This window comes from Mobula birostris, chromosome 32, assembly GCF_030028105.1.
Source record: "Mobula birostris isolate sMobBir1 chromosome 32, sMobBir1.hap1, whole genome shotgun sequence".
NCBI lineage: Eukaryota > Metazoa > Chordata > Chondrichthyes > Myliobatiformes > Myliobatidae > Mobula > Mobula birostris.
Genome location: NC_092401.1, coordinates 28178406 through 28205017, shown reverse-complemented (window position 1 = coordinate 28205017; position 26612 = coordinate 28178406). Strand labels below are relative to the sequence as shown.

Here is a 26612-nt window from a genome sequence, read left to right as displayed (position 1 = left end):
AACGATCATAATGAGGTAGATTATGAGGCCAAGATTCCATCTTATTGTATGAGTTCTGTTCAAGAGTCTGAATAACAGTGGGATAGAAGCTGTCCTTGAGCCTGTTGGGATGTGCTTTCAGGCTTTTTTATCTTTGACCAATGGGAGCGAGCAGAAGAGGGAATGTTCAGGATGGGTGGGGTTTTGATTACGCTGGATGCTTTACCAAGGCAGCGAGGAGTGTAAACATAGTCCACAAATAGGAGGTTCATTTTAGTGATGTTCTGAACTGTGACCACAATTCTCTGCCATTTTTCTGCTGTTACACGCAGAGCAGTTGCCATACCAATAGACAATAGACATTAGACAATAGGTGTAGGAGTAGGCCATTCAGCTCTTTGAGCCAGCTCCACCATTCACTGTGATCATGGCTGATCATCCACAATCAGTACCCTTTTCCTGACTTCTCCCCATATCCCTTGACTCCGCTATCTTTAAGAGCTCTATCTAACTCTTTCTTGAAAGAATCCAGAGAATCGGCCTCCACTGCCTTCTGAGGCAGAGCATTCCACAGATCCACAACCCTCTGTGTGAAGAAGTTTTTCCTCAACTCCGTTCTAAATTGTCTACCCCTTATTCTTAAACTATGGCCTCTGGTTCTGGACTCCCCCAACATCCGGAATATGTTTCCTGCCTCTAGCGTGTCCAATCCCTTAATAGCCTTATATGATTCAATCAGATCCCCTCTCATCCTTCTAAATTCCAGTGTATACAACCCCAGTCGCTCCAATCTTTCAACATATGACAGTCCCGCTATCCCGGGAATTAACAATACCAAGCTGTTGTGCATTCAGACAGAATGATTTCTACGGTGTATTTATAAAAATTGCTAAGAGTGCTGAATTTCTTTAGCCCCCTGAAGAAGTAGAGGCACTGCTGAGCGTTCTAGGCCACAAAATCAACTTGGTTGGACCAGGGCAGGCTGTTGGTGATACAGTATTCATACCTCGGAACTTGACGCTCTAAACTCTCAGCATAAACAGCATTGATGTAGACAGGAGCATGTGAACTGCCCCCTTCCTGAAGTCAATGATCAGCACTTTTGTTTGGCAGACATTGAGGGAAAGGTTGTCATGGCAACATGTCAGTAATGTCTCTATCTCCTTCCTGTTCTCTGACTGCCCGTTACTTGAGGTGCAGCCCACTGGAGTCATTTCATCAGAGGTAGGCCGATGAGGTGCAAGAACCAGGCGGAGACGAGGCAGGCGGAGGGATCAAGAGTTCAATATTTTGGAACGGGAGCTCCATTCAAGAGTCTTATAACATCAGGTTAGAAGCTGTCTTTAAGCCAGGAGGTGCACGTCCTCAAGTTTCTGTATCTTCTGCCCAATGGGGTGGTGGGGAGAAGAGGGAAAGCCCTGTGTGGGGTGGGTTTTTGATTAATGATGGCTGCTTGCCCGAGGCAGTGGGAAATGTAAATAGAGTCCATGGGGGGGTGGTGAGGGGGAATGGTTTGCGTGATGGACCAATATTTGGTGAGAGGAGCCTGGTAAACATTGCATAATGCGTGGGCCAAATGCCCTTTTCTCAAGCTGCAACTTCAACACAAGGCAAGGATCCCATAGTCACTACCGTCCTTACTGAGACTTTTACTACAGAAACTAGCAGCCTTGGACATGCTACCACTATCAAAGGTAAATAAAGTTGTAAAGAGAACTTTTGGCACATTGGCCTTCATAAATCAAAGTGCTGGATACAGGAATTGGGATGTTACGTTGAAATTATGCAAGACACTGAAGTGGCCAAATTTGGAATATTGCGTGCAGTCTACCTATAGGAAAGATATCAATAAGCTTGAAAGAGTGCAGAGAAAATTTGCAAGGAGGTTGCCAGGACTTGAGGACCTGAGTTAAAAGGAAAGGTTGAACAGGTTCAGATTTTATTCCCTGGAGTGTAGGAAAACGAGGGGAGATTTGATTGAGACAGGCAAAATTATGAGGAGTAAATGCAACCAGGTTTTTTCCACTGAGGTTGGGTGAGACTGGAACTAGACGGTCATAGGATAAGGGTGAAAGGTGAAATACTTAAGGGGCACATGAGGGGGAACCTCTTCACTCAGAGGGTGGTGAGCGTGTGGAACGAGTTGCTCGTGGAAGTGGTGGATGGAGGTTCAATTTCAGCATATAAGAAAAGTTTGGTTAAATACTTGGTTGGAAGGGGCATGGAGGGCTATGATCCAGGTGCAGGTTGACAGGACTAGGCAGAATAACAGTTCAGATGAGCCAAAGAGCCTATTTCTGTGCTGAAGTGCTCTATGACTCTATGAGGCCCTTCAATGGTCAGGGTCAACCCTGGATATTGCCTCTTAGCTGTCTACATGACAAGCAAACTGGTACACAAGCCAGGGCAGCAGGATATGGAGAGCAAACTACTGGCCATGCAGCATGCTCCTCTTGTCCACCAGCTGATGAATCCAAGACAATGGCAGAGAACAATACGGTTTGGCAGCAGCAATGTCACAGGAGTTGCTGGTCAGCGTTGAACTCAATGTAGGACTGCCTATGGGACTCCAACTCTGGATGTCTTCGCGGGATTTACTCCCAAAGCCCTCCCCATGAGCGGGTATGGCCCCAAGGCAGCAGAGGTCTGAGATCAATTCTCCTTCTCCTAGATGAGCTGCCAACCATGGCTGATGAGTCCCCTCTGCCCCAGGTAACTGGTTTTAAGACATCAGTAAACCACGTTTGTTTCTTCTTCTGTCAATAGAAACAGTTTAGTAGCTAAGCCACACATGAAGGGCAGGAGCTGGACTTGATTGTCACAGGCTATTTGAGACACACACTATTGATAGCTTTTAATAGGTAGTGGGAGCTGATCTCCACTACCTCTCCTGGCTATAACAACTTTAGGGAATTCTATGAAGCTATGCCTATCACTTGACCTGAAGCTCAGTGCTGTCCAGGGGGTCTGGAAGGGGTTAACGTGGAGTCAGGAATTCAATGCTTTGTGTACTCCTAGAAGGCATCACAAAGACAGCAGCATTTTTGATGGCTGAGCGCAGATGCTGCACGCAAAGATTCTATTCCCCGTATAATAAAAAAATTAAAATAATAATAGCAGGAAAGGCTGCATGTCCGGTGGTCAATGTGGTCCTGAGGACCATGTTCAGGAAGATATTAGTCAGCTGATTCACACACTTCACACAAAGCAAAGGAGCATTATTTTCTCATTGCTTCCTCTCGCAAATACTGGAATTGACTGGCGAGGTTTTACCACAAACACAGGACTAACATGTCCAGACTCACTGGATGGCTGACACCTCCTCACATTGATGAGAACAAGGGCGTCCAGAGTTAACAGAAGCCGATCTTGAACTTGAATGCAAAGGAGGCACAAGGGGTTGCTGATGCTGGAATCGGGAGCAACACACAAACCGCTGGAGGAACTCAGCGCATCTGTCAGCATCTGTGGAGTGTGGATGTTTCAGGTCATAACCTTCTACCAGGACTGAGAGTGAAAATGGAAGATGGAGGAAAGGGAGAAAGGAGAGACAGGAACCACTCAGTAAACCACTTTCTCACCGCTCCTGCTCCCCTACTCACTCCAGCTGTGTCGCTTCTCCAGGGTCTCAACCCAAAACATTGGCAATTCCTTTCCTGTCACTGCTGCTCACCCCACTGATTGTGCTTTGCTCCAGATACAAAGGATTTTGATTGGAATTTTGTCACTGGGGGCTGACCAAGCCAATCTGGGCTTCCGTTTTACTTCAGAGGGGAGCTGTGTCATAGGAGGGGCTGTTATTGTTGAATGAGGTGTTAAACTACAAGCTGCCCTGTCACCTTTCCAAACTCTTGTGAGCATAGTCTGAACTTAGCATAGAACAGTGCAGCTCAGTACAGGCCCCTCAGCTCATGATGTTTTTCTAACATAACCTTTTAACCTATTCTGATCAATCAGACACTATCCTCCTACGTAATCCTCCTATACTTAGCTAAGAGTTTCTAAAATGTCCCTAATGTATCGACATCCCCCACCAACCTCAACAGTGCATTCCGGGTACACACTACTTTCCTGTGTAAAAAACCTGTCTCTGAACTCCCCCCGTATTTTCCTCTGCTCACCTTAAAAGGATTTCCTCTGGTGTTGGCCGCTGCTGCACTGAGAGAAAGGTATTGGCTGTCAACTCAGTCTATGTCTCTTATAATTTTATACACTTCTATTAAGTCACCTCTCATTCTGCTCTGCTCCAAATTTATTTAATATCTCACAGCTTCATGCAGGCAAATGGCCAGTTGGGCATTATGGTTGGCACAGAAAAACTGGGCATTACTCTGACTTTCAACACCCTCATCTGACAAATTAATCTATAGAGTCATACACAGGAGCAAAATTAGGCCACCTGGCCCATTGAGCCTTCCCCACCATTCAATCATGGCTGATTTATTTTCCCTCTCAACATCATTCTCCTGCCTTCTCCCCATAACATTTGGCGCCCTTCCGAGAACCTCTAAATATCCACCTTAAATATACCAAATAACTTGGCAATGAATGCAACAGATTCACTTCAATCTGTCTAAAGAAATTCCTCCTCATCTCAGTTCTAATGGGATGTATTTCTAGTCTGAGGCTGTGCCCACTAGTCCTCTCCCATCATTGGAAACATCTTCTTCATGGCAACTCTGTTGAGGGTTTTCAATATCAGTGGGTTTCCATGAGGTCCACCTTCCTTTTAAACTCCAGCAAATACAAGCCCAAAGCCATCAAATCTAGTCAACCTCCTCTGGCCCTCTCCAAGTCCAGTGCAACCTTACTTAGATGTTAAGCCCTAAATTGCTTGCAATGCAGGCTGACCAATGCCTTATAAAGCTTCAGCATTACATTGGTGCCTGCATGTTCTACTCCTCTTGAAATGATGCTAAAAAAAGGCCCACGCTGTTGTAGCAAGGTTTCCTCCAACTTTGGTGATCCACTTTCATGCAGCAAAGGCCAATCTAGACCTCAGCCCAAAATATTGACTATTTATTCCCCTCCATCGATGCTTCTTGACCTGCTGAGTTTCTACACCTCTGTGTGCGTGTTGCTCAAGACTTCCAGCGTCTTCAGAATCGCTTGTACTTCATTTGTCTACCAGCACAGTTCACTCTCTATAAATGCAACAATATATTTTGCATTCTGCTTTCTTTTTACTGTCACAACATAATTATGCATGGCATGATCTTTCTGGAAGGCACTGCGAAACTCGAAGTTATGGAACTCCTGAAGTGTTGACTGTCCATTTCCTTCCTTAGATGCGGCAGTTCCTCCTGAGTTGCTCCTGCATCTATCGGGAGACGGGGAGAGGTGGAATGGGGCAGCTGGTTTGTTCTTGAACTTTCTCATACTGCAGTCATCTATGATCAGAATCAGAATCAGGTTTAATATCACTGGGGTACTGTGGTAAGCCATGTATATAGGTTGTAACTGGGTTACCTGTCTGGACACGCCCCTCTGCTGACTGCTCCTGTGGCTCCTTCCACAGACCCCTGAATAAAGGTGATTGTGCCATTGCTCCTCCTCCTCAGTCCAGGACAGATACTCAGCATGGACGTTGGTCCATTTACTGTTAATAAAAACCTTTCAGTAATTACTCTACTTCCAGTCTTTTGGAGTAATTGATAGTGCATCAGGTACGTCATGAAATTTGTTGTTTTGCTGCAGCAGTACCTTGCAATATATAATATTTTTTTAAAAACTATAAATTGCAATAACAAATATAAATATATTTAAGTAAGTAAAATTTAAGTAAGTAAAAAGAGAGCAAAAAGATGGTGAGGTAGTCTGCAACCCGATGGCGTTGGGGAAGAAGAGGGCTCGTCTTCAGGCTCCTGTACCTCCGCCCTGATGGTAATAATGAGAAGAGGGCATGTTCTGCAAGGTGAGGGTCCTTAAAGATGGATGTCGTCTTTCTGAGGCATCACCTTTCGAAGAAGGCCGTGATGGTGGAGATCCTGACCCCCTCGAACCATTCCCTGGAACCAGTGGTCCAGAGATACTGCCCCTCTTGTTTATCTCCATCTCTATGACTACCTCACAATGAGATTTTATGAGTAAGTGGTGGAAAACAAGACCTCAAGGAAAGCTGAAAAGTGTTCCCCAAGGACTGGGTGGTTTTACTGCACTGGCATTTTCTAAAGGATAACTTGAGTGCTCGACATTTATAATATCTTCAAGAAAACAGCGTCTTCCTGTTGGCGCAGAAACAATGTTTTACGATAAGATCTTTGGAACAAGTATTGCAACAATTGTTTGTCTGAGTCACTGGTGTTTAGAAAATACAATTAACTGCTTCAGTGCCCCTGCAGGCTATTACCAGGAAGATGAATCAGTCGGTTTAAGGAATCTTGGGGTCCGCATCCATCGATCCTCAAGGTTGCCATGCCAGTTAATGGGGTTGTTAAGAAGGCATATGGTATGTTGGCCATCATTAGCTGGGGGATTGAGCTCAGGAGCTAATGTTGCAGCTCTATAAAATTCCAGTTAGCCCAGACTTGTGTTCAGTTCTAGTCGCCTTATTATAGAAAGGATTTGGAAGCTTTGGACAGTGTGCAGAGCTCGACCAGGATTCTGCCTGGACTGGAGGGCAAGTCTCATGAAGATAGGTTGGGCAAGCTAGGGCCTTTCTCCCTGGACCGAAAGAGGATAAGAGGTGACTTGGTAGGGGTGAACAAGATGATAAGACTGAGTGGACAGCCGGAGAAGTTTTCCCAGAGTGAAAATGGCAAATACAAGGGGGCATAGTTTTAGTATAGGGTTATATCAGAGGTTAAACGCCTCACACAGAGAGTGGTTGGTACATGGAAGGCACTGCCAGGAGTGGCGTTAGAGGCATTAAGAAACTCTTAGATGGGCACATGGATGAAAGAAGAATGGAGGGCTGTGTGGGAGGGAAGGGTTAGATTGTTCTCAGAGTAGGTTAAAAGGATGGCACAACATTGTGGGCTGAAGGGCCTGTATTGCGCTGTAATGTTCTACGTTTCTGTTTCTATTGAATATTATTATTGTGCTTTCCTTGTAGTTGACTGTGTGGTTATTATCTTTAAAGATTAATCATCGCTTTTGGATACCTTTATCTTTACGGGTAATATCTCACGGTCACTTGAAACACAAACTTTGTTTAATTGTGTACAGCTAAAGAAAGCACCATTCCTCTGGGGCCAAAGTGAAAAACACAGCACATATAGTTATGATGCAGTCCAAACAGTCACAAAACAATATTAGCACAAGTCCCTGAGTGGCAAGGCCTGATGATTAACGAGTTGACATAAAGTGCGAGGCGCATGTTTATGTAAGACGGTATAATGTTACTGGCACTGTTATAATAAAACAAGCAGTCGTATAAGTATGGGAAACAGCAGTAGTAAAAGATGAAAAGTGAGTGGTGCCGGATGAGAGTGCCCTGAGTTGGGGAGTGGGATGGCTGGGGTGGGGGTGGGAGTCGGCAGGGCATTCAGGCAGGGTGTACATGTGCACTGGGTGGCATCAAACTCGGGAAATACATAATGACACAGAGTGGATACGTATTAGATCAGCTCTGTATGATGTACTATCTAATACATTCTGTGCATATTCACTCCTCACTCTCTCCTCCTCTCCCTCTGCCCAAAAGCCCTCACGAATGTCACTTGGTAAGTCTGATTTTTTTAAAATACTGATAACCTTCGAAGATTCTTAAAGGAGTCCAGAAACTGGTAATGGTCTTCTGCCCAAAGAATAGTTTCTCACTGCATAATGCATCCTGTTACTCAATCCTTGTAGTTCTCGTTCTGTCTGATCATTTTCTCATGACCTCAACTTGATTCCAGATATGGCAAAATTCCTGTTATTTTAAAAATCATGACAATTCGAGTCAATGTTTTTGTGACATTTTGGTTTGATTTTTTTGTAGAAGGTGGCTGTTTTTAAGACAGACAAGTCAACACTGACAACGTCCAGTGAAAACTGACAATGCAGCACCATGGCATGATGATTTACAGCGCAAGCAAACAGGATTCGATTCCTGCTGTTGTAGGTCATGAATCTACACGTTCTCCCCGTGACTGCCGGGTTTCCTCCCGCGTTCCAAAGACATCAGGGTTAGAGTTGGCGAGTTGTGAGTGTGCCAAGTTGGGTGCCAGAAGCGTGACAACACTAGTGGGCTGCCCCCAGGACTGTGTTCTTTGTTGACACAATCAACGCATTTCACAGCAAATTTTGATGATTAAGCGTACATACATGTGAGAAATAAAGCTAATTTAATCAATGAACCTTAACAAATGCAGATCCCAAAAAATACATTTAAAAATCATAAAACAAGAGATTCTGCAGATACTGGAAATCTACAAAATGGTGGAGCAACTCAACAGGTCAGCGTCAATGCAGGGGAATAAACAGTTGTCAATGCAGAATCTCTTGTGATTCTGTAATTTTCTATGTTCTGTGAGTCTGCCTGTGAGCCTCATACTTATACTACTGTTGTTCCACATATTTACATGACTGTTTGTTTTATTGTAACAGTGCCGGTAACGTTATACCGTCTTACATAAACACACACCTCGCACTTTGTATCAACTCGTTAATCAGCAGGCCAGGCCACTCAGGGACTTGTGCTAATATTATTTTGTGACTGTATGTGCTGGATCGTAATTATACGGAATGTGCTGTGTGTGACTATTTGTACTGTGCTTCATACTTTGGCTCCAGAGAAACGATATTTCATTTAGCTGTACATACGTATATGGTTGAATGACAATAAACTTGAACTTCAACTGGAGTCTAATGAAGGGTCTCGGCCTGAAACATCAACAGTTTGTTTCCCTCCATAGATCCTGCCTGATCCACAGCATTTTGTGTGTGTTGCATTTTTTAAACATCACTCTGACAGGGCTGATTCAGACCTGAAAGTGTTAAAAAAGTGACAGGAGCAACTGAAAGGGAGAGGCAATCGGTATGGAAAAGACTGATAGAAGGACAGCCAAGCACTGTGAACACCAGGAGAGGATTTGCCGTTGTTTGTCACTGATTGTTCCAATAAAATTCCGTTGTATCAATTCTCAGAGTGGCAAGTCCCAGGATGCACCTGGAGGGACGCCACAGATATTCTGCGCAGCTGCTTCCTGAGATGGTTCCTGTTCATTGGTCTGGACGGAGCATGCAACGCTCTCAGCCTGCGCATGTCCTCCCAAACAGGATGCTCCAGCGCCAACCCCCACCAGGTGTGCAGCCACCAGAGATGGACGGAGCATCCCCTGGAATGCCACGCCATCCACCCCCACCGTAAACTGGCCATCACGCCAGTTTATGGAGGGGGTGGGGTCCAAGATTAATCTTGAGCCCTGACCCCTCCCTCCTGAGCTCGAGCAAAGCACAGCAGAGGAAAGAATTTCTCTGCATGATTAACCCTTTCTGTACTGACCTTGCTCTTTGGTTCCTTCTCTGACAGCACCATGGATTGGATTCAGAAGCAGAGGATCGAGTGACCTCCTCTTCAGGGACTGCGGATGTAAAACTTATCCCCTCAACTCTGACAGCGGCCAGAGTGAATCTATTGGCAAATGGTATTGGAATTGGAAATGGCTTATTATTTTCATATGTAGCAAGATACTGTGATAATCTCGTCTTGAATACAGATCAAACCATTAAACTGTGCATTGAGCTAAAGCAAGTTAAAACAACAACAATGCAGAATAAAGAGTAACAGCTAAAGGGAAAGTGTAGTGTAGGTAATCAATAGAGTACAAATTCATAACAGGATACAGTACTTTGTGAAGTTAAGAGTCGATCTTATCATACAATAGGTCCATTCAGGAGTCTGATAACAGAGGGGACAGAGGCTGTGCTTAAGCCTGGTTGTACGTACTTTCAGACTTATAAATCTTCTGTCCAATGGGATGGGGAAGAAAAGAGGCTGTCTGGGGTAAGTGGGTCTTGGATTATGCTGACTGCTTTACTGGGCAGTGAGATGTGTAGACAGAATCTATGGAGGCATAAGCCCATAAGACATAGGACCAAAAATGAACCCTTCGGCCCACCGAATCGATTCTGATCATGGCTGATTTGTTACTTCTCTCAACCCCATTCTTGTGCCTTCTCCCCATAACCTTTGATGTCCTTATTAATCAAGAACCACTTTAAATATACCCAATGACTAGGCCTCCACACCCATCTGTGGCAATGAAGTCTACAGATTCACCAGCCTCTAGCTAAGGAAATTCCTCTTCATCTCTGTTCCAAAGGGATGTCCTTCTGTTTTCAGACTGTGCCCACTTATCCTAGACTCTCCTACCATTGGAAACACCTCTCTCCAACCATTCTATCTAGGACTTTCAATATCCATTAGATCTCAATGAGACACTCACACCCACCCCATTCTTCTAAACTCCAGTGAATACAGTCTTGCAGCCATGTTGTAATATTTACTTTGTTGTTTATATAATGCATGTGTAAGGCGAATGCAATGTTGGCATTCATTTCTTGAGGAATAGAGTATAGGAGCAGGGATGTGATGTTGAGGCTCTATAAGGCACTGGTGAGACCTCACTTGGAGTACTGTGGGCAGTTTTGGTCTCCTTATTTAAGAAAGGATGTGCTGACGTTGGAGAGGGTACAGAGAAGATTCACTAGAATGATTCCGGGAATGAGAGGGTTAATATATGAGGAACGTTTGTCTGCTCTTGGATTGTATTCCTTGGAGTTTAGAAGAATGAGGGGAGACCTCATAGAAACATTTCGAATGTTGAAAGGCATGGACAGAGTGGATGTGGCAAAGTTGTTTCCCATGATGGAGGAGTCTAGTACGAGACAGCATGACTTAAGGACTGAAGGGTGCCCATTCAGAACAGAGATGTGAAGAAATTTTTTTAGTCAGAGGGTGGTGAATCTATGGAATTTGTTGCCATGGGCAGCAGTGGAGGCCAAGTCATTGGGTGTATTTAAGGCAGAGATTGATAGGTATCTGAGTAACCAGGGCATCAAAGGTTATGGTGAGAAGGCGGGGGAGTGGGACTAAATGGGAGAATAGATCAGCTCATGATAAAATGGCGGAGCAGATTCAATGGGCCAAATGGCCGACTTCTACTCCTTTGTCTTATGGTCTATGGTAGAGTAAATATAATTAACATTAATTTAAGTTTATGCTCGTCCTCATCTTGGAGTGTACTGTGCATCATGGTCTGATACAGCAATTCAAATGCACAGGAACTTAAGAAGCTAGAAAAACTAGTGGACTCTGCCCGATACTGAAGGTACTGACTCAAGAAGGCAACATCAATTATCAAAGATCCCCACCATCTCGGGTAATGCCATCTTCTAACAGCTATCATTGGACAGGAGGTACAGAAGCCTGAAGTCCCACACCATCAAGTTCAGGAACTGCAACTTCCTCTCAACTATTTGGTTCTTTAACCAACCAGCACAATCCTAATCACTACAGTTTAGCAACACTATGACCACTTTGCACTAAAATGGATTTTATTTTGTTCAGAGGAACAAACACAAAATGCTGGAGGAACTTAGCAGGTCAGGTAGCATCTATTGAGAGGAATAAACAGTTGACGTTTTGGGCCGAGATCCTGCATCATACTTTTTATTCTAATTCTTTATTCCTGTAAAAATTGTGTATAATTTATTTGAATTGATGTTTTGTTCTTGTTACGAATGCTGCTTGTATGATGCTATGTGCCCGTGACGCTGCAGCAGGTAAGTTTTTCAATGTACCTGTACATATTAAATGACAATAAACTCAATTTAGTCCTTCTTGTCTGATATCTGCAATTGTGTAAGGCTACCACTAGGTGGAGCACCAGGCATTCTTCCTGGTGGTAGCAAGTGGTAGGTGCAGCCAGTTCATTATCACTGACTCGTCCGAGGCAACTTTTGTTGTTATGTGGCAACAGTACAATACAAGGACATAACATTCCTATAAACTACAGAATAAATAAATAGGTACTGCAAAAAAGGAATAATGATGTAATTCACATGGATTCATTCAGAGAGCTGATAGAGGAGAAGAAGCTGTCCTAGAACATTGAGTGTTTATCCTCAGACTCCTGTACCTCCTCTCTGATTCTGATGGTAATACTGAGAAGTGGACATGTCCTTGATGGTGAGGATCTTTACTGATGCATCCTGCCTTCTTGAGTCATCACCTTTTGAAGATGTCCTGGGTTTTGTGCCCGTGACACAAGTGTTCGTGTCTTTGGCTCTCTGCAGCTTTTTCTGTATTCTGTGCGTTGGAGTCTCCATGCCAGACGGTGATGAAAGCCACTGTACGTCTATAGAAATCTGTAAGATTCTTCAGTGACAAACCAAATTTCCATAACCTCCTAACAAATATGGCCACTGGCATGTCTTCTTCGTGAGATCTGCAGTAAGTTACTTGTCTCTGAGGGGGTGAGATGAGAATCCAATGAGATGCCCACCAGCTTCTTTTAAACTACTCTAATATCACTCCAACAATTCCCTCCTACGTAACCACAGTAGGATGAACTCCTGCTCTTTGACCAATGGCTCTTACATACTAGCAGCACAGTAGTGCAGCGGCTAGCAAAATGTTTTACCTGACCCTGGTTCCATCCCTACCGCTGTCTGTAAAGAGTTTGTACACTTTCCCTGAGACTACATGACTTTCCTCTGGGTGCTCCAGTTTCCTTGCACCTATCAAAGATGTGTGGCTTAGTAGGTTAATTAGTTGCCTGTAATCTGGCGGTGTGGGCTCATTGGGCATGAAGGGCCTGTTACCATGATGTATCGCTAAAAAATAGCCCTGATTTTTCTACCATCCATGCACCTATCTAAGGGTTTCTTAAACGTCCTTAATGTATCCTGCCACTGCCACCATCCTGATAGTGCATTCCACTCACCCGACACTAGCTGTAAAAAACATGCCTCTGACTGTCCCCCTATCCTTTCCTCCAATCTCCTGAAAATTATGCATCCTCGTATTCACCATTTCCACCCTGGGAAAAAGACACTGGCTGTGCACTTAATCTATGTCTCTTATCATCTTGCACACCTCTATCAAGTCACTTCTCATCCTCCTTCCCTCCAAAGAGAAAAGAATCATAATCAGAATCATGTTTAATGCTACTGGCATATGCCATGAAATTTGTTGTTTTGCAGCAGCGGTACATAATAATTAAAACTGTAGAATGACAATTAGCGCAAAAAGAGGGGAAAATAGCAAGATGGTGCTTATTGGTTCGGTGTCCTTTCAGAAATCTGATGGCAGCAGGGAAGAAACTATTTCTGAAATGTTGAGTGTGTTTCTTCAGGCGCCTGGACTTTCTCCTTGATGGTATCTAATTCAGGCATAATCCTGGTAAATCTCCTCTGCACTCACTCTAAAGCTTCCACATCCTTCCAATAATGAGGTGACCAGAAATCTAAATGCGGTCTAAGTAGAGTTTTTTAGAGCTGCTAAGTGATCTGCTTTTGTTTTTCAGGGAAGTGAATGTAAACTAGAGGGCCTAGGTTTAAAATGAGAAGGAAGAAATTTAATAGGGGCCTGAGAGGCAACTTCTTCACCCAAAGGATGGCCAGTATCTGGAACGAGCTTCCAGAGGAAATGGTTGAGACAGGTACAAAATGTTTTGGAAAGCTATATTGTCACGTGATCAGCGACAATGAATGTATCGAGTCAGGATTTATAAACAAACAAACATTTATTAAACCCTGATAAACAATGAAAAAAGAAGAAAACCCTAACAGGAAGTAAACGGCTATGTGGCCATTCGTTAAACCGCTACTCAGTTCTATTTCTTAAAGCGATAAATGCGAAACCAGTTCTTAAAGCAATAAATTCAAACACAGTTCTTCGAATGGTAAATTTTAAAGTCCAAGAGATTTATACAGTCAATTAGGAGAGACTTTCAGGAAGTAACGAATTCCTCGAAAACACAACGTCACTGCCACTCCCAGTCGGATCCTGCCTTGTCCACAGGATTCATGACGACGGAAATAGAACGATTTTAAAGGCACTGACCTTCCTCCGTAGAATAGATCCTGCACAGCCTTTTCTGCTTCCTTTTTAGCAGAGGCTATCTCATGCAGATCACGCTTTCTTGAACGAATTCAATAATGGTCGATCCTTTCCAAACCTGTCAAATGTCTCCTTCAGGGTCCCATCTTCACTCTCCAATGTTACTGAAAAGATACGTTAACAAACCAGGCAGTGATTGGTCAACCCGCCAGCTCAGGCTCCTGTACCTTACATTAGAACATAAAACTCCGTTTAAAATCAAAACTGCGTCATAATGCAAATACACAGCGGAGCGGAGTATCTCACTGATGTTCTAACTGGAAAGCTAACTGCGTCACCAGGGGTCTTTCCTTTTATACCTGTGGTGAACATGTCATCATGTGACCTCACATTGGCAGGAAAATTACATCAGGCGAATTGGAAAAACTTAATGGACATCTTGGTCTGCGTGGACGACCCGGGCTAAAGGGCCTGTTTCTTGGGTAAAAGTTGGCCAGGGGACTGAGTGGAAGTCACGGAATGGACATCTTGGTCTGCGTGGACGACCCAGGCTAAAGGGCCTGTCTCTTGGGTAAAAGTTGGCCAAGGGACTGAGTGGAAGTCACGGAGGCGGTGGATTGGATGTTGATACCTTACTGGATCTACTGACACACGCCAGATGGAGGAGACAAGGGATACCATTGAAGCAGATGGACTGCAGTGGAGGTGATTCCCTGTTTCAGGGAACCGCATCACCCTGGTCTTTGGTCAGCTCATTTAGTCGCTGAATATTTACCATTCCTCTGACACACTCAGGTCCTCTGTTCAAGACTGCAGCCTGAGACCTTGAACCATCCGCTGATGGACAGCTCCCTCCTTTATCATATTGAGTAAGGCCACTCAGTCCATATAGACTTTGCCCTCTCTCAGAGCAATGCCATGAACCCAATTCCTGCCGGCAATCACTCTGAATGGTCAGTTCCACACCGTATCGTTGACATCCTCAGAATTTCCACCACTCTAACTTCATGTGGGAGAACGATCTTCCCTTCATCAACAAAGTGGCTTGGCAGAGGCTGTACTTCTTGTAACTGTCGATAAAATTCCATCGTCCCCAGAACATTTCGACACTGTCATCATCAACAGCATCCTCACATCAGCCATTACTGTCTGGTTTGGTGCAGCATCTTCTCACGACGTACAAAAACTACAGTGAACTGTCAGGACAGCAGAAAATTCACCGGCTGCAGTCTACATCACTGCAGGGCTTGTATGTGTCCAGGGCAAAGACATGGCTGGAAAAAATCATTGCGGACAGTCCCCACCTGTCCTGTAGACTGCCTTTTCAAAAAGCTCCCTTCTGGAAAGCGCTTAGGCTATTAAAACAAAGTTAACAGTTTTTCAGAGTTGGACAGCGCCCAATCAGTGGACAGGATTTATTAGAAAGGGAGAGTAAAATTAAGGCAGATGCAAGTGGCGCAGCCATTGTGTGAGTGGGCCAGTGTTGGAGTGGCTTTTCCTCATCAGGCTTGGTCAAGGTAAGTATCTGGTAGGTTTCTTCTTCTTTCTTATTCTTCATTCCTCATCTGTTGGGCCACAGTCAGTTCAGTGAGAATGGATCCAGGCCACAGTCAGTGCGGGAGAGATTGACCAAGGCACAGTTAGTGCAGAGAAGATGGCCCAAGGGCACAGTCATTCCAGGGAGAATAATCCCAGGGTACAGTCAGTTCAGTGAGAATGGCTCCATGGCACAGATAATTCACTAGGAATGGCCCCAGGGCATAGTCAGTTCAGTGAGAATGGCCCCAGGGCACAGTTAGTGTGGTGGGAATGGTCCGAGCACATACTGTGGCTAGTATGGCCCCAGGGTACAGTTAGTGCAGAGAGAATGGCTCCAGTGCACAGTCAGTTCAGTGAGAATGGTCCCAGGGCACAGTCAATGAAGAGAGAATGACTTCAGGGCACAGTCAGTGAAGAGAGAGTGACTCCAGGACACAGTCGGTGAAGAGAGAGTGACTCCAGGACACAGTCGGTGAAGACAGAATGACTCCAGGACACAGTCAGTGAAGACAGAATGACTCCAGGACACAGTCAGTGAAGAGAGAATGACTCCAGGATACAGTCAGTGAAGAGAGAGTGACTCCAGGACACAGTCGGTGAAGAGAGAGTGACTCCAGGGCGGTATTTTGCTCTGTGTGTGTGATGTATGAATTCTGGAGAACTCCAGCCTCCTGGACAACCACTTCCGCAGCATGTGCACTGAGGTGCAGCTCTTCAGAGAACACGTTACGGAACTGGAGCTGCAGATCAATAACTATCCGCTCATGTGGTAGACCGAATAAGTGCTAGGAGCTACAGAGAGATACTCGCCCCTAGGCTGCAGGAGGCAGGTGATTGGATAACTGTCAGAAGGAAGGGAAATTGGGAGCCAGTGCAGAATACCCCTGTGACGGTTCCACTCACTTCGGATACTTTTGAGGAGGAGTGGGCGGGGTGCAAGCTTCCAGGGAGAGTCGCAGGACCAGGTCTCTAGCACTGACTCTGGTGCTGTGGCTCGGAAGAGAAGAGAGGTGAAGACGACTGCAGTGGTGCTGGGAAATTCCACAGTCAGAGGCATAGAGACGAGATCCGTAAGCACGATAGAGACACACGGATGGTGTGGTGCCTCCCATGTGCCAGGGTCAAGGATGTCTCGTATCGTGTCCATGACATTCTATAAGGGGAGGATGAGCAGCCATAAAGGGAGATGGTACATATTGGCATCAATGACATAGATAGGAAAGGTAAGGAGGTTCTGAAGAGAGATTCTAGGGGGCTAGGTAGAAAGCTGAAAATCAGGACCTCCAGTGCAGTAATCTCTGGATTGCTACCTGTGCCACGTGGCAGAGAGGGTAAGAATAGGATTCTCTGGATTGCTACTGTGCCACGTGGCAGAGAGGGTAAGAATAGGATTCTCTGGATTGCTACCTGTGCCATGTGGCAGAGAGGGTAAGAATAGGATGATTTGGCAGGTGAATGCATGGCTGAGGAACTGGAGCAGGGTGCAAGGGTTCCGATTTCTGGATCATTGGGGAGGGTTCAACATGTACAAAAAGGACAGGGTACACCTGAAACCGTGAGGGACTAATATTCTTGTGCAAATGTTTGCTGGAGTGTTCGGGAGGGATTATGCTAACTTGGCAGGTGGGTGGGAACCAGAATGATAGTGCTGAGGATAGGGTAGTTGGTTTACAAACAGAGGCAGTGTGTGGTGAGACTGATGATAGGGCAAAGTTATAGTCAACGGGATGAGATACAATGTAAAGGGGGGACAAAATTGAAAAAGGTGATGAATATAGGACTGAAGGTGCAATATTTGAACGCACACAGTAAACGGAATAAGAAAAACGAACTTGTAGCTCAGTTACAGAATGGCGTGTATGATGCTGTAGGCATCACTGAATTGTGGTTGAAAGACGATAATAACTGGGAGCTTAAAGTCCAGGGATGCATATTATTTTGAAAGGACAGGGAGGTAGGCAGAGGGAGTGGTTGACTCTTGGTAAAAAATAAAATCAAATCATTAGAAAGAGGTGACATAGGATCAGAATCAGAATCTGGTTTATTAACACCGGCATGTGACGTGAAATTTCTTAACTTAGCAGCAGCAGTTCAATGCAATATATAATCTAAGAGAGAGAGAGAGAAAAATAATAATAAATAAAATAAAACCCAATAAATAAACAAGTAAATCAATTACATATATTGAAGAGATTATTAAAAAAATGTGCAAAAACAGAAATACTGTATATTAAAAATGTGAGGTAGTGTCCAAAACTTCAATGTCCATTTAGGAATCGGATGGCAGAGGGGAAGAAGCTGTTCTTGAATCGCTGAGTGTGTGGCTTCAGCCTTCTCTATCTCCTACCTGATAGTAACAGTGAGAAAAGGGCAAGTCGTAAACACAAAATAATCTGCAGATGCTGTTGTCAAAGGAACAGTCGAGCACCTCCACTCCATCCGCCACAACAGACAGGATCTCCTGGTAGCCACCCACTTCAACTCTGCTTCCCATTCCCATTCAGATATGTCCATACATGGCCTCCTCTACTGCCATGATGAAGCTAAACTCAGGTTGGAGAAGCAACACCTCATATACCGTCTAGGTAGTCTCCAGCCCCTTGGTATGAACGTAGAAGTCTCCAACTTCCGGTAATTCCCTCCCCCTCCCTTCCTCTATCCCTATTTCACATCACCTCCCTCATAGTTCCGCCTCCTTCTACTACTGCGCATTGTTCTGCCAATCACCTCCCTGCTTCCCCTCCCCCACCCCTTTGTCTTTCAAATTACTGTTTTTTTCAACTACCAGCATTCTTCAAACCCTCCCCAAAGTTCTTCCTTCAGTCCTGACGAAGGGTTTCGGCCCGAAACGTCGACTAATCTTTTCAACTGATGCTGACTGACCTGCTGAGTTCCTCCAGCGCATTGTGAGTGAGAAAAGAACATGCCCTGGGTGCTGGAGGTCCTTAATAAAGTACACTGCTTTTCTGAGACACTGCTTCCTAAAGATGTCCTGGGTACTTTGTAGTCTAGTGCCTGAGATGGAGCTGACTAGATTTATAACCCTCTGCAGCTTCTTTCGGTCCTGTGCAGTAGTCCCTCCATACCAGACAGTGATGCAGCCTGTCAGAATGCTGTCCATGGTACAACTACAGAAGTTTTTGAGTGTATTTGTTGACATGCCAAATCTCTTCAAACTCGTAATTAAGTATAGCCGCTGTCTTGCCTTCTTTATAACTACATCGATATGTTAGGACCAAGTTAGATCCTCAGAGATCTTGACACCCAGGAACTTGAAGCTGCTCACTCTCTCCACTTCTGATCCCTCTATGAGGATTGGTATGTGTTCCTTCATCTTACCCTTCCTGAAGTCCACAATCTTTCGTCTTACTGACGTTGAGTGCCAGGTTGTTGCTACGGCATCATTCCGCTAGTTGGCATATCTCACTCCTGTGCACCCTCTCGTCACCACCTGAGATTCTACCAACAATGGTTGTATCGTCAGCAAATTTGTAGATGGTATTTGAGCTATGCCTATCCACACAGTCATGTGTATACAGAGAGTAGAGCAGTGGGCTAAGCACACACCCCTGAGGTGTGGCAGTGTTGATTGTCAGCGAAGAGGATATGTTATCACCAATCCGCACAGACTGTGGTCTTCCAGTTAGGAAGTCGGGGATCCAATTACAGAGGGAGGTACAGAGGTCCAGGTTCTGCAACTTCTCAATTAGGATTCTGGGAATGATGGTATTAAATGCTGAGCTATAGTCGATGAACAGCATCCTGGCATAGATATTCGTGTTGTCTAGGTGGTCTAAAGCCGTGTGAAGAGCCATGGAGATTGCGTCTGCCATTGACCTATTGTGATGATAGGCAAAATGCAATGGGTCCAGGTCCTTGCTGAGGCAGGAGTTCAGTCTAGTCATAACCAACCTCTCAAAGCATTTCATCACTGTTGATGTGAGTGCTACCGGGCGATAGTTGTTAAGGCAGCCCACATTATTCTTCTTTGGCACTGGTATAACTGTTGCCTTTTTGAAGCCAGTGGGAACTTCTGCCTGGAGCAGAAAGAGGTTGGTGTAGAATTGTGGGTAAGCTAAGAAACTGCAAGAGTAAAAAAGACCCTGATAGGAGTTATATACAGACCTCCAAAGAGTAGTAAAGATGTGGTCAATGGGAAATAGAAAAATGCGTGTCAAAAGGGCAATGTTACAATAGGAATGGGAGATTTCAATATGCACCTGGATTCGGAAAATTAGGATTAGAGAGCTTAAGTTATCACAATATGATAGAATTTATCCTGCAGTTTGAGAAAGTGAAGCTAAAGTCACATGTATCTGTGTTACTGTGGAGTAAAGAGAATTACAGAGGCATGAGAAAAGAGCTGGCCAAAATTCATTGGAAGGGAATTCTAGCAGGGGTGACAGCAGAGCAACAATGGCTGGAATTTCATCCCAAAAAGGAAGAAGCGTTCTAAAGGCAGGATGGTGCTATCGTGTCTAACAAGGGAATTCAAAGACAACATAGAAACCAAAGAGAGGGCATATAGTAGAGCAAAGCTTAGTAGGAAGTTAGAGGATTGAGAAGTTTTTAAAAACACACAGGAGACAAATAAAAAAAGTAATATTGAAACAAAAGATTGAATACAAAGTTAAGCTAGCCAATAATATTAAAGAGGATACAAAAAGTTTCTTTGGATGTATAAAGCATAAAGGAGAGGTGAGAGTAGATAATGAATGTTGAAAAATGATGCTGGAGAGGCCGTAATTGGGGACTAATTGAATAAGTATTTTGCATAAGCTTTCACTTTAGAAGACACTAGCAGTATACCAGAAGTTCAAAAGTGTCAGGGGGCAGAGGTGCGTGAAGTTGTCACTACTAAGAAAAAGGTGTTTGGGAAGCTGAACAGTCTGAAGGCCTGGACCAGATAGACTATACCCCAGGGTTCTGAAAGAGGTGGCTGAAGAGATTGTAGAGACATTAAAAATGATCTTTCAACAATGAATGGATTCTGGCATGGCTCCAGAGGACTGGAAATTTGCAAATGTCACTCAACTCTTCAAGAAGGGAAAGGGGCAGAAGAAAGGAAACTGTGGGCCAGTTAGCCTGACCTCAGTGGTTGGGAAGATTGTTAAGGATGAGGGGCTCAGGCAGATCACCTGCGGGCCGAGTGTCTGAAGCTGCAGCTCTCAGGAAACCGCTGAGATCATCCGCTGTTGGGAAAACTGTGATGGCAGCAGCCACTACTCCCAATCCCACGGATTCTGGTGTCACACTGAAATCAGAGATCTACTGGGGTAAGATCCAAAGAGAGACAAAGGCTTTTGTGGAGTTTGGGGCAGCTGGTAATTTCCTGGACTTGGGGACAGCCCGTTGACTCAACATACCACTGCAGAAGTTGCACCAGTCCATGCCAGCAACTGTACTGGATGACTGTCCACTAGGGTCTGGGCAGATCCAGCAGCAAACACTGGGTTTGTGGATGAGGATTGGGGTTGTTTCTATATCACTGATTCACCTCTCATACCCTTGATCCTTGGGCACCATTGGTTGTCCCAACATTACCCTTCTGTGAACTCAAAGGAAGGGAGGATCATTGCTTGGTCCAGTTATTGTAGGAGGGTATGTTTTTGGCATGGTGTTCTGATGCCCAGGCTCTTCCGAGACCAACGACTGACGAGAAGGCAGACTTTAGTTTGGAATAGCCCGAAGCCGTTTGGAGACCCAGAGCTGCCCTTAGAGACAGACAAGTAGGCTCCGGCCAACAGGACAGGTCGAGTCCCGCCCCTGTCTAGTCAGGAGAGTGCAGGAACTAGAGAGAGGCGATCTTAGTTCAGGAGCAAACCAAGGGGGTGCCCAAGCAGCCTGGAACTCTAACAGCTAACGGATCCAGCCACCAGCTCCCGACTAAAGGACAGACCCCGAAACAAAAACCTTTGGAGCCTGGTTCAGGGGGCACAAGTGCCATTTGTAATGCCTTGTTGCTGTTGTCTGAGGATACGGACGAGGATTTGGAGGACTGTCAAATCAGCCCTACCACCTAAGGAGTCTCAGGAGTTGTCCTCAAAGAGGGCTTGGAGGAAACTGCGGCATCCAAACTGGTTGAAATACCTTCCATCTACAAGAGGTCTTCAGCAAGGGAAAGGTCTTGGCTCTTCCACCACACCAATCCTATGACTGTGCTATAGATCTACTGCCTGGTACTTGTTCTTCATGGAGTTGATTGTACACGCTCTCAGGCCTGGAGAGAAGTGCTGTGGAGAAGCACATAAAGGAGATTCTTGCCATGGGATTCATTTGACCCTCCAACTCACCAGCCAGCGTGGGTCCCTTCTTTATATAGCAAAAGGATGGGAGCCTGTGGTCATGCATTGATTACAGAGGGTTGAATTGCATAATGACCAAGAACCATTATACTCTTCCACTTATGAATACAGCCTTCGAGATGCTGTAAGGGGTGAGGGATTCACAAAACTAGACCTATGGAGAGCATTCATTCAGGTCCATATTAGGGAAGGTGATGAGCAGAAGACTGCATTCAATACACCGGCTGGGCACTACGAGTATCTGGTTATGCCCTTCAGCCTTGTGAATGCTCCAGCAGTTTTTCAGGTCTTTATAAGTGAAGTGCTCCGGGATACTCTCCATAAATATGCCTTCGTCTACTTGGATATCTTAATCCTCTTGAAGTCCATGGAGGAGCACATCACTCATGTCAGGTCCATTTTAAAGAGGCTTCTAGACCAGGGACTTTATGCCAAGCTGGAGAAGTCCAAATTTCATGTGACCACAGTTTCATTTTCGAGTTTATTATTTCTAATAGCAACCTTAAGATGGACCCCACTAAGACCCAGGTGGTCAGAGATTAGTTACCACCATCCGATGTGAAGCAAGTCCAACTATTTCTGGGATTTGTCAACTTTTACCGGATGTTCATTAAGAGCTCCAGCTCAGTGGCGGCTCTGGTGATAGCTCTAACTAAGAAGTCCACGGAGCCTTTTATTTGGACTACGGAAGCGGAGGCTGCTTTTGCAGAACTCAAACAACGGTTCACAACGGCTCCAATTCTGGTTGCACCTAACCCAGACCTTCTCTTCGTTATGGTGGTGGATGCCTCAGATATCAAAAGGGTGCAGTGTTGTCTCAACAGACACCTTCGGACAGTAAACTACACCAGTCTGCATTCCCTGGTAAAGGTGGCTTTCCCTGGCAAAGGTGAGCTATGACATCAGGACATCATGCTCGTGCTCAAGCTGGCTTTGGAAGAACATGTCACTGGCCTGAGAGGTCCAAGAACCCTCATATCGTTTGGACAGACCACAAGTACCTGGCTTATATTCAGCAGACCAATTCCAGGCAGGTCAGGTGATCTCTTTTCTTTAACCGCTTTAATTTTGTCCTGACTTATCGACCGGGGTCAAAAAATTGGAAACCAGATGCATTGTCCCGTCAGTTCAATGAACTGGAATGAGAGAAACAGCCTACCACCATTTTGCCCCAATCCAAGGTAATAGCAGCAATTCATTGAGGAAATGACATTCTTGTTTGCAAGGCCCAAGCACCAGGGGAGATTCCTCAGAATGGTCCTAATTTCCATCTGGTCTCAGGGGACATGATTCGAGAATAACTGCTTACCTAGGGATTGCCTGGACCCTCAAGTTCATTAACAGAAGTCACTGGTGGCCTGTAGTGGCGAGAGAGGTCCAACAATACGTGAAGCCAATACAAACAAGGAGCCCTGTACCCAACCTCAAAGGCTCCTTCACCCCCTGTCTGTTCTAGACATACCATGGGTACACATTCCCATGGACTTTGTCACAGGTCTGCCTTCTTCCAATGGTAATTGTCGATCAATTTTCAAAGGCCTACAAATTCATTGCCTTGGACAAGTTACCATTTGTGGCAGAGATGACCAAGATTGTCCTGCACCAGTTCTTCTGAATCCATGGATTTCCAGTGCACATTGTGTCAGATCGTGGTCCTCAATTTGCACCACTTTTCTGGAGGGTGTTCAACAAGTTGATTGGGGCAACAGCAAATCTTTCCTCTGGGTTTCACCCTCAGTCCAACAGCCAGACAGAGAGGGAGAACCAAGATTTGGAGCAAATCCTGGCCTCAGAAAGACCTGACGAATGGTGTGACCATTTGATGTGGCCAGAGGTCGCCCACAACACTTTACAACATTTGGCACACTGGAAATTCCCATTTCAAATGCAAATTCAAGTATTCTCTGCTACTCTTCCCTGAGTAGGAGGCCGAGGTTGGGGTTTCTGTAGCCAAAGACCTCAGCCAGCACTGCAAGGAGAAATGGATTTTGTTGGCTTCTACCTGAAAGCTGAAGTCAAGGCAAACCAAAGTTTTGCCACTTGGGCAACAGGTCTGGTTGTCTACTCAGGATTTGCCTCTCAGGGTGGAGTCTAGAAAGCTGGTGCTCAAATTCATGGGACCCTTCAAGGTTCTCAGGAGACTAAACACGGTGGCTTACTTCTGGTCATTCTCTAAGACCCTCAAGATCAATCCCACTTCCCACACCTCCAAATTAAAACTTGTTAGCTCCAAGTCCTTTAGCTCCACCCACACTGGGCTTGCTACCACTCAGGTTTGTCGATGTCAATGTGGTGAATCTATGGAATTTGTTGCCACAGGCAGCAGTGGAGGCCAAATCTGTATGTATTTTTAAGGCAGGGGTTGACAGATTGGATTAGATTATGAGAACACTCAGTCCCCTTTTTATTGTCGTTTAGAAATGCATACATGCATTAAGAAATGATACAATGTTTCTCCGGAGTGATATCACAGAAAACAGGACAAACCAAAGACTAACACTGACAGAACCACATAATTATACCATATAGTTACAGCAGTGCAAAGCAATACCATAATTTGATGAAGAACAAACCATGGGCACGGTAAATAAAGTCTCAAAAATCCCCGAGTCGATCGACTCCCGAGTCCCCGATAGCAGGCGGCAAAAGGGAGAAACTCCCTGCTATAAACCTCCAGGCACCGTCAACTTGCCGATGCCTTGGAAGCAGCTGACCACAGCCGACACCAAGTCCGTCCATCTGAAAACTTTGAGCTTCCGACCAGCCTCTCCGATACAGCCTCCTGAGCGCCATCCTCTGCCGAGCGCCTTCGACCTCGCCCCGGCCGCTGAAACATGCAAAGCCAAGGATTTCGGGGCCTTCTGCTCCAGAGATTCCGGTTACCGCACAGCAGCAGCGGCAGCGAAGCGGACATTTCAGAAGTTTTCTAGATGTTCCTCCGTACTCTCACATCTGTCTCCATCAAATCAGAATTGTGCACGGTCCCCTACTTGACAGATAACAGACATCATCACCGATTGGCTGCGCGCGCTGCCGTCACGCCGCCATCTTCTCCTCCCTGATGCTTGATTGGTCAGGGAATAAATGGTTATGGGAGAGAAGACAGTAGATTGGGGCTGAGAGGGAAAATGTATCAGCCATGGTGAAATGGAACAGCAGACTTGATAGGCCAAATAGCCTAATTCTGCTCCAATGTCTTATGGTCTCATGATCTTATGGGAGCAGTCTTCACCATTAGAAGTATTTTGGACTCACAAACTGTTGGGAGTATTTAGTAGCTCCTCATGGACTGGGAAGGACTTGGACCCAAGGGATGGTGCTGCGTTCCTGAAGTAGACATCTTGGATCCTGCTCTTGTCCACGACTACCATCACCATCACTCTGAGCAGCCAGGGCCGTCAGGAGTTGGCCGTAAGGGAGGGGGTCTTGTTACAATATGTACTCAACTACGCCTGCTTCTGGAGGTTAGAACCTTTAGCCCCCCCAGAATGTAGAGAGCTGACACAATAGACAATAGACAATAGGTGCAGGAGTAGGCCATTCGGCCCTTCGAGCCAGCACCGCCATTCACTGTGATCATGACTGATCATCCACTATCAGTATCCAGATCCTGCCTTATCCCCATAACCTTTGATTCCACTATCTTTAAGAGCTCTATCCATCTCTTTTTTGAAGGCATCCAGAGACTTGGCCTCCACAGCCTTCTGGGGCAGAGTATTCCATATATCCACCACTCTCTGGGTGAAAAAATTTTTCCTCAACTCCGTTCTAAATGGCCTACCCCTAATTCTTAAACTGTGGCCTCTGGTTCTGGACTCACCCATCAGTGGGAACATGCTTCCTGCCTGCAGCGTGTCCAATCCCTTAATAATCTTATATGTTTCAATAAGATCCCCTCTCAGCCTTCTAAATTCCAGAGTAAACAAACGCAGTCACTCCAATCTTTCGACATATGACAGTCCAGCCATCCCGGGAATTAACCTTGTGAACCTACGCTGCACTCCTTTAATAGCAAGAATGTCCTTCCTCAAATTTGGAGACCAAAACTGCACACAGTACTCCAGGTGTGGTCTCACCAGGGCCCGGTACAGCTGCAGAAAGAGCTCTTTGCTCTTATACTCAATTCCCCTTGTTATGAAGGCTAGCATGCCATTAGCTTTCTTCACTACCTGCTGTACTTGCATGCTTGCTTTCAATGATTGATGTATAAGAACACCTAGATCTCATTGTGCTTCCCCTTTTCCTAACTTGACTCCATTTAGATAATAATCTGCCTTCCCGTTCTTACCACCAAAGTGGATAACCTCACATTTATCCACATTAAACTGCATCTGCCATGCATCTGCCCACTCACCCAGCCTGTCCAAGTCACCCTGCATTCTCATAACATCCTCCTCACATTTCACACTGCCACCCAGCTTTGTGTCATCGGCAAATTTGCTAATGTTACTTTTAATTCCCTCATCTAAATCATTAATATATATTGTAAATAGCTCCGGTCCCAGCACTGAACCCTTTAGGGATTCAGGACCATCCCACTAATTGTCAGCCATGTTTTGGAGCCACGATTCAATGTTTAAGGAGCACCTGAACGGAGCTTCAGTGCTCAATCATCAGTTCTACTTCAATTATCGTCTGGTGTCTAGTTTAGTGCTCTGTCCTCATTTCAGTTTCGCATTGTGTCTCGGTTCCTGACCCGGATACTCCAGCACTTGGGTCAAACCATCCCCGCCTAGGTCTTTCGTCACAGGGAGTCCTCGCACATGATTGCCTGAAGGTTCATTTGCAGGTTGAGC

The 26612-nt window shown here is 45.3% G+C and overlaps 1 long non-coding RNA gene across 1 annotated transcript; it reads left to right on the top strand.

Moving 5' to 3' along the window:
• The first annotated feature begins 1215 nt into the window (after positions 1 to 1215).
• LOC140191252 (uncharacterized) lies at positions 1216 to 13476 on the top strand. The gene is made up of 3 exons (XR_011883800.1): positions 1216 to 1308; positions 9437 to 9551; positions 13437 to 13476. It is a non-coding gene; the product is annotated as an uncharacterized lncRNA (long non-coding RNA).
• The last annotated feature ends 13136 nt before the right edge of the window (positions 13477 to 26612 follow it).